At 47.9% G+C, this 6,574-nt stretch overlaps 1 pseudogene; it reads right to left on the reverse strand.

Annotated features, from left to right (window-relative positions):
• LOC148592802 (ATPase family AAA domain-containing protein 2-like) overlaps positions 1-6,574 on the reverse strand; it is a 67,051-nt pseudogene that overhangs the window by 27,130 nt on the left and 33,347 nt on the right.

A 6,574-nucleotide genomic window follows, 5' to 3' on the forward strand; every position in this document is an offset into this window, starting at 1 on the left:
TAAAAAGAGACCATTTCAAGAAAGTAACTGAAGGATAAAGAAAATTCTCAGTAAAGTTTTATGATTCAGATAACCTGTTTAAAACTGTTTTTGTCCTTATGCCTTCCACAAAGGAAAACAAAAAACCCCACCCTTCTTTCTATTTACAGAATATTGCACAAAACAGACGGGTGAAATCCTTGGCAAAGTTTCCACCGGCAGAAACCTTGTCACAAGAAGGATATCAATGGCATTAGCAATATCACCCAGAAAGCCTGTTGGTGGGGAGAAAAAAAGAAAAAAAATCTAAAAACAAAAAGCAACTTGCCATTAGGCCGTGGTGTAGGGCAGGCTCCCAGCATCACTGGCATCTCTATTCTTTCGTTACACTTGTTATCTTGTTTATTACATCCAGAAACAGAGGGCTGCTGTGGCATCACCTCGTAGTGAGATGGCACATCCTGTGAAGAGCTGCAGCCTTGCAATGAAGAACAGACAGCAAAAAAGTTGGTCTCACGTTTCTACTTACAAATACTGAGGCAAGTCTTCAAATCCCGAGGGTTGGAATACATACCTCTTTTCTCACGAGGCTCTTTCATTTCTTCACAAAGTTGTTCCAAGTCTTTATCCATTTCCTCCTTCACTATGGCATGGGCAGCATCTCTCAGAGCACAAGCTTTGTCTGTAAGGAGACGATCTGAAAGTTGACAGTCAGAACTGAGTGTTTGCCACTAGCTAAGTGAAATCCTTGATTTGGATCATATGGAAAAGATGAACTCTTTTCCCAAAGAGGTTTTGCAAGCTATTTCAGTGAATAGTTTTGGCAGAAGAACATAAAAGTTAATAATCAAGGCAGAGGCACTACATCTTCATTAGCACCGATTGCACATAATTTCATCTCTAAATAATTTAACACTACATGAGTTTTTAAAGTGGCAAGAAATGCTCTCTGTGGATGTTTCAAGGGAGCTAATCCCAAGGCCATTGTAAAGAGACAACTCTTCTCAATCTATGCATTTTAAATGTTGTCTAAATGAGGTATAAAGAGCTATCCTCACCTCCAGCTTCTCTATCTGGCTTGTATTCTAAGGCACTGCTACAGATTAGATCAAGATCTTTCAGAAAATCTCCTGCAGTTATATATTGGTGCAAGTCAATTTTAGAGAGAATTGTTGAAAGGTCCATTGGCTGTTTAATAACTGTGATATAATCAGGTACTTACAAATTAAATAGATGGGTCCAGAGGTTTTATTAGACTTACACAGTATCTACCCACATTATTTTAATAAATTCAAATAAATGACTTCTTAAAAACCCTGAATATTTGTGACATTATGAGCAGAGAGTGGAACTAACCACTTAGCTGCTTGAAAAAGGAAGGGCTCTTTCAAAGGGCTTTGAAGAGACACACTGGAAGGGAGAAGAAAAGCAGCAGGAAGCTGGGGAGTGTGTGTGGGACAGCGAAGGGAACAGACATGCAGAGCAGGATTTGCTTCCTTCAGCTTCAAAACATCACAGTAAATACACTGGATTGAGCCACCCGAGCCAGGCTCTGCTCTGGGCAGCAGGAAATCCGCTGCCGGAATTGCCCTTTGGAAGCAGCTGCTCTAGGCATCTCCCTTAGGAGGAGATACCTGGAGCAGAGCTAATTATGTCTTTACTGGGAGCGTGAGAGGAGCCTCAAGGCTAGTTTAGGTGAGGAGACCTCTATTTGTTTAGACTATTGACATGTCAAGAGCCTGGAAGGGAAAGACGAGGGATGCCCAGAGGAACAGGGCCCTTGCTGATACACAGCTGTATTAAAATTGCATCTGACTCTGAAGTATAAGTCTGTTAAGATGGGGGCACAGTCAGTAAATTAAATGAGTAAAAGAGGGACTTGGAAGCTTTGGGGGAAGATGAAACCACATGTCATTTATGGCTGATCCTGTACTGGGGAGCCAGAAACAAAATGGCAGGTGGAATCTTGAATTTTTTTTCAAACATCTGCTCTTCTCCTGTTCCCAGAGGAACCACTGACAGCCAACAAACACGTAGCAATACCTTTAGGCTTTATTCCAACAGCCCCAAAGAAAGCTGACTGTTTATTTCAGAGTTGTAGCATACCTACATATCAAAGTCTTTCCCCAGGCAAACTCTGGTGGTAGCTGGTCTGACTTTCTAGGAGGAAACCAGGGCTTCCAGTGACTACTCAAAAAAAGGACATTGAAGAGCCTCAGGGAGTCAGCAAAATAAAATACAAAACACTTTTTGCTCCTCCAAAAAGAAATCCTTTTAGTGCAGTGCTAAAGATAAGCCTTTCGCTAGAGCACACCAACACTGGGCAGTTAAAAATACACCCAGACAGTACAGTATTACAGACCCAGAGCAGTTTACCTCATCTGCATCAACAGGGTTTGTGAAGGCCTTGAAACGTCCGTCAGTAGCAAGTCTGAGAGTAACATCCCTTAAGAAAACGCTAAATGCACCAAGGGCCTCCTCCTCCTGCTCCTCTGCCCCTTGCGTTTCTCCCCGTGGTGGTTCCCGAGGTTCAGGCGGCGGCGCCACCGGCAGCACTTCCAGGGTCTGCCGAGCTTAAGGGAACCAGAAAAGTTTATTCCATCGGCAGCACTCAAATAGGAGCACACACAGAGTTACTGATAGGAAACCCACTACCAAAACAAATACTGTAAGGCTGTTAACATACAGTTAGCAAATTTTTATCTATAGAATAGGCTCACCTGCTTTCTTTCTAGATGCAGGAGGTTTAGCAGCTTGACTTAAAATTAAGTCCTCAAAAAAGTTGCTTCTCTCTTCCTTAGCAGGCAACGGGATATCGAAAACTTCTCCATAATCTTCAATAAACAACACCTGTATCTATGGCACGAGAAGGAAAGACATTTCAGGTAGAAGATCACTACGTCAAAAAGAGGATTTTTTAAATTAAGCTTAATAATGATCTGAAAAATAATAATAATAATAATAATAATGTTATCTTCCTGGTGATCAAAGGCTAGATTTTTTTAGGTCAGGATGGCAAATAAAATATCTTCTTTGAGAAAAAGCTCTAGAATTTAAGCTCAGGGAATGGACGAGCAGAGATGCACTGACAGAGTGATGATATCCCCCACCTTTGAGGTTTCCTGCTGAAGTGGAAGCGAGTCCCTTGACTCACAAAACAACCGAGACAAACGTTCTCAGCACTGCTTTGTGTCTAAGCAAATCTACAGGATTCAGAAGGGTGCCCTCGTAATAAAAGGATCCATTTGCTTGAGGGAGGACAGTATTTGTATACTTAAAGGATTCGTAAAATGAAACTGAATAAAAGAATTGGGAAAAGTGTTGATAGAAATACCTCATCTTGGAGATCCATGTACGATACGTTTGCTGTTGCAAGCCACAAATCCGGAGCAAATGCTGGAATGTTCTCTAATAACGTTGTAACGGTAGTTTTCGAGGTAATGCCAGCCGTTTCCCATCACACATTGATCCGTGGAATATAAATTATACTCGGTGCTGTCCTCTGAGCTTCTCGGATAAACTAGTAAAATGAAAGCTGTGGTAAGAGCAATGAACCAGCAGCACAGGCTGCTCATAAATAACTACACATCGAACTGGCCTAATAAAAAAGAACTGCATAAAGGCAAAATCCAAAAAACCCCAAAAGCCTCACCATGCAAAACATATTAATAGAAGAGTAAAATTTCTGATTGGACTCATAAAATGATAGAGCTACACAGACAGAGATCCAGATTGCTGCCTGTAATATTAGGCCTCTAATGACCTCACAATGGATGATCTCACAATGGACGACCTCACAATGGACGACCTCACAATGGGACTCTTGTGACCTCACAATGGAAGACCTCACAATGGATGAGCTCACAATGGATGACCTCACCATGGGCCTTTCATGACCTCATAATGGATGACATCACAATTGACGACCTCACAATGGACTACCTCACAATGGGCCTCTCATGACCTCACAATGCATGACCTCACAATGGGACTCTTGTGACCTCACAATGGACGACCTCACAATGGATGACCTCACAATGGACGAACTCACAATGGGCCTCTCGTGACCTCACAAAGGATGACCTCACAAGGGGCCTCTCGTGACCTCACAACGGACAACCTTACATTGGACGACCTCACAATAGGGCTCTCGTGCCCTCACAATGGATGACCTCACAATGGATGACCTCACAATGGGACTCCTGTGACCTCACAATGGAAGACCTCAGAATGGATGACCTCACAATGGACGACCTCACAATGGACGACCTCACAATGGGCCTCTAATAACCTCACAATGGATGACCTGACAATGGACGACATCACAATGGAAGACCTCACAATGGGACTCTTGTGACCTCACAATGGAAGACCTCACAATGGACGACCTCTCAATGGGCCTCTAATGACATCACAATGGATGACCTCACAATGGACGACCTCACAAAGGATGACCTCACAATGGGACTCTTGTGACCTCACAATGGAAGATCTCACAATGGATGACCTCACAATGGGGCTCTAATGACATCACAATGGATGACCTCACAATGGACGACATCACAATGGATGACCTCACAATGGACGACCTCAGAATGGGACTCTTGTGACCTCACAATGGAAGACCTCACAATGGATGACCTCACAATGGATGACCTCACCATGGGCCTTTCATGACCTCACAATGGATGACATCATAATTGACCACCTCACAATGGACGAGCCCAGAATGGGCCTCTAAGGACCTCACATTGGATGACCTCAGAATGGCCCTCTTGTGACCTCACAATGGACTACCTCACAATGGGCCTCTCACGACCTCACAATGCATGACGTCACAATGGGACTCTTGTGACCTCAGAATGGATGACCTCGCAATGGATGACCTCACAATGGACGAACTCACAATGGGCCTCCCGTGCCCTCGGAATGGAAGACCTCACAATGGATGACATCACAATGGACAACCTCACGATGCACGACCCCAGGATGGGCCGCTCAGGACCTCACAATGGATGACCTCATAATGGACGACCTCACAATGGGCCTCTAGTGACCTCACAATGGATGACCTCGCAGTGGGCCTCCTGACCTCACAGTGGGCCTTTCCTGAGCTCAAAATATAGATTGAAACCAAAAGCATGAAAAGAATATGAAAGAGAACAACAAGAATACAAATAAGAACCATCTCCTTAACAATAACAAGAACATTAACAAGAACATAAGCAACAAAAAACGCTACTTGAAAAATCAAGAAAGAAACATTTCCATACCACGTTCATGACGGCGTCTGTGGGCCCAGCACTTGCTGGCAGCAGCCAGGGTGAAGGGGCCCGTGGCCTGCAAGGGCCAAGGAGCCGTTGGCATTCGCAGCCCCGAGAGCAGGGCTCTCTGTGCCAGGGGTCTCTCTGTGCCGAGCGGTGGGGCCCGGAGCAGGCAGTGCCGGGCCTGCCCGAAGCAGCCTCCCTCCCCCGGCAGCCCCTCTGGCAGGGACGCGGGGAGCCCAGTGCCAAGCGGAGCAGAGAACAGGGCAAGGGCAGCGGTGCGAGCGCCGAGGGGGGCGCGGGGCTTTGGGGCCTCCCTTGGGAGGCGTCGCGCAGGCTGCCCCGGAGCCCCGCAGCTGCCCCGCACCCTGTGGGCACCACGAGTGGCCCTGGTGCTGCGCAGACCTGCTGCTCACCTGGCCTTGCTGCTGCGTGGCCAGCGCTGGGGCCACTGCTCCACGGAGCCCTGGGGAGCATCGGTGTTCCCGTGGCGATAACTGCCCCTCTGGAATGTTCCGTACTTGCCGGGGGGTGACAGCAGCGGCAGGGGCCAGGGGGCCGCCGTGAGGAAGGCTGCTGCTGTGCTGGGCTCCTCCTGGCACGGATGAACCCGGTGGCAGAGAGCAACGTGCGGCCTCGGCCTTGCTGGCTGCCAAGGAGGGCTCCTCAGGCAGCGCCCTGGCACGGCTGCCGCCTGCCTGCCCACAGGCCGGGCTCCGCTCGGGGCTCTGCTTTGAGCCCTGCATCGTGGTGGGCTCCACATTGTTGCTCTGCCCTTTAGGACTTCTTGACCCAGGCCTCCCATCGATCAGCTCCACGTGTCTTATCTCTAGACACTTGACGCCTTGACATCCCGTCTCTGCAAGGACTGGGATATCTCCATACAATTTACGACTCCTTGGCCTCCGCATCCCGTCTCCGGGAAGACCGGGATCTCTTATCTCCATACGATTTACGACTTTTTCACCTTGGGATCCTGCTTCTGAGAGGACTGTGGCATCAGCTCCAGGTGTTCTATCTCCGTCACCACGAGGCCCAAATGATGCTCTGCAGCGTCTACGGAGCGGCGCTGGCACTGGAGCTGGAGGAAGAGGAGCACCAGAGCATGCAGAAAGGGGCAGACTCTGCAAGAACGGACACATAAAAGCAGCACGGATTTCCCCCCTCTGCCGCTGTGTGCTATTTCCCTCCCAGGTGTGTGGTTCATCCCCTGCACCCACTCGCACGCTTTCTGGCCCTCAACATCCCTTGCACCGAGGGCTGCGGGACAGCGCCTGCACCCAGGCACCTGTGCCCGCACCCAAGCGCAGCCAGCGACACTCAGCTGCACT

The sequence above is a fragment of the Tinamus guttatus genome, unplaced genomic scaffold, assembly GCF_059628265.1.
Source record: "Tinamus guttatus ecotype Peru unplaced genomic scaffold, ASM5962826v1 Tinamus_guttatus_pri_ptg000521l, whole genome shotgun sequence".
Lineage (NCBI taxonomy): Eukaryota > Metazoa > Chordata > Aves > Tinamiformes > Tinamidae > Tinamus > Tinamus guttatus.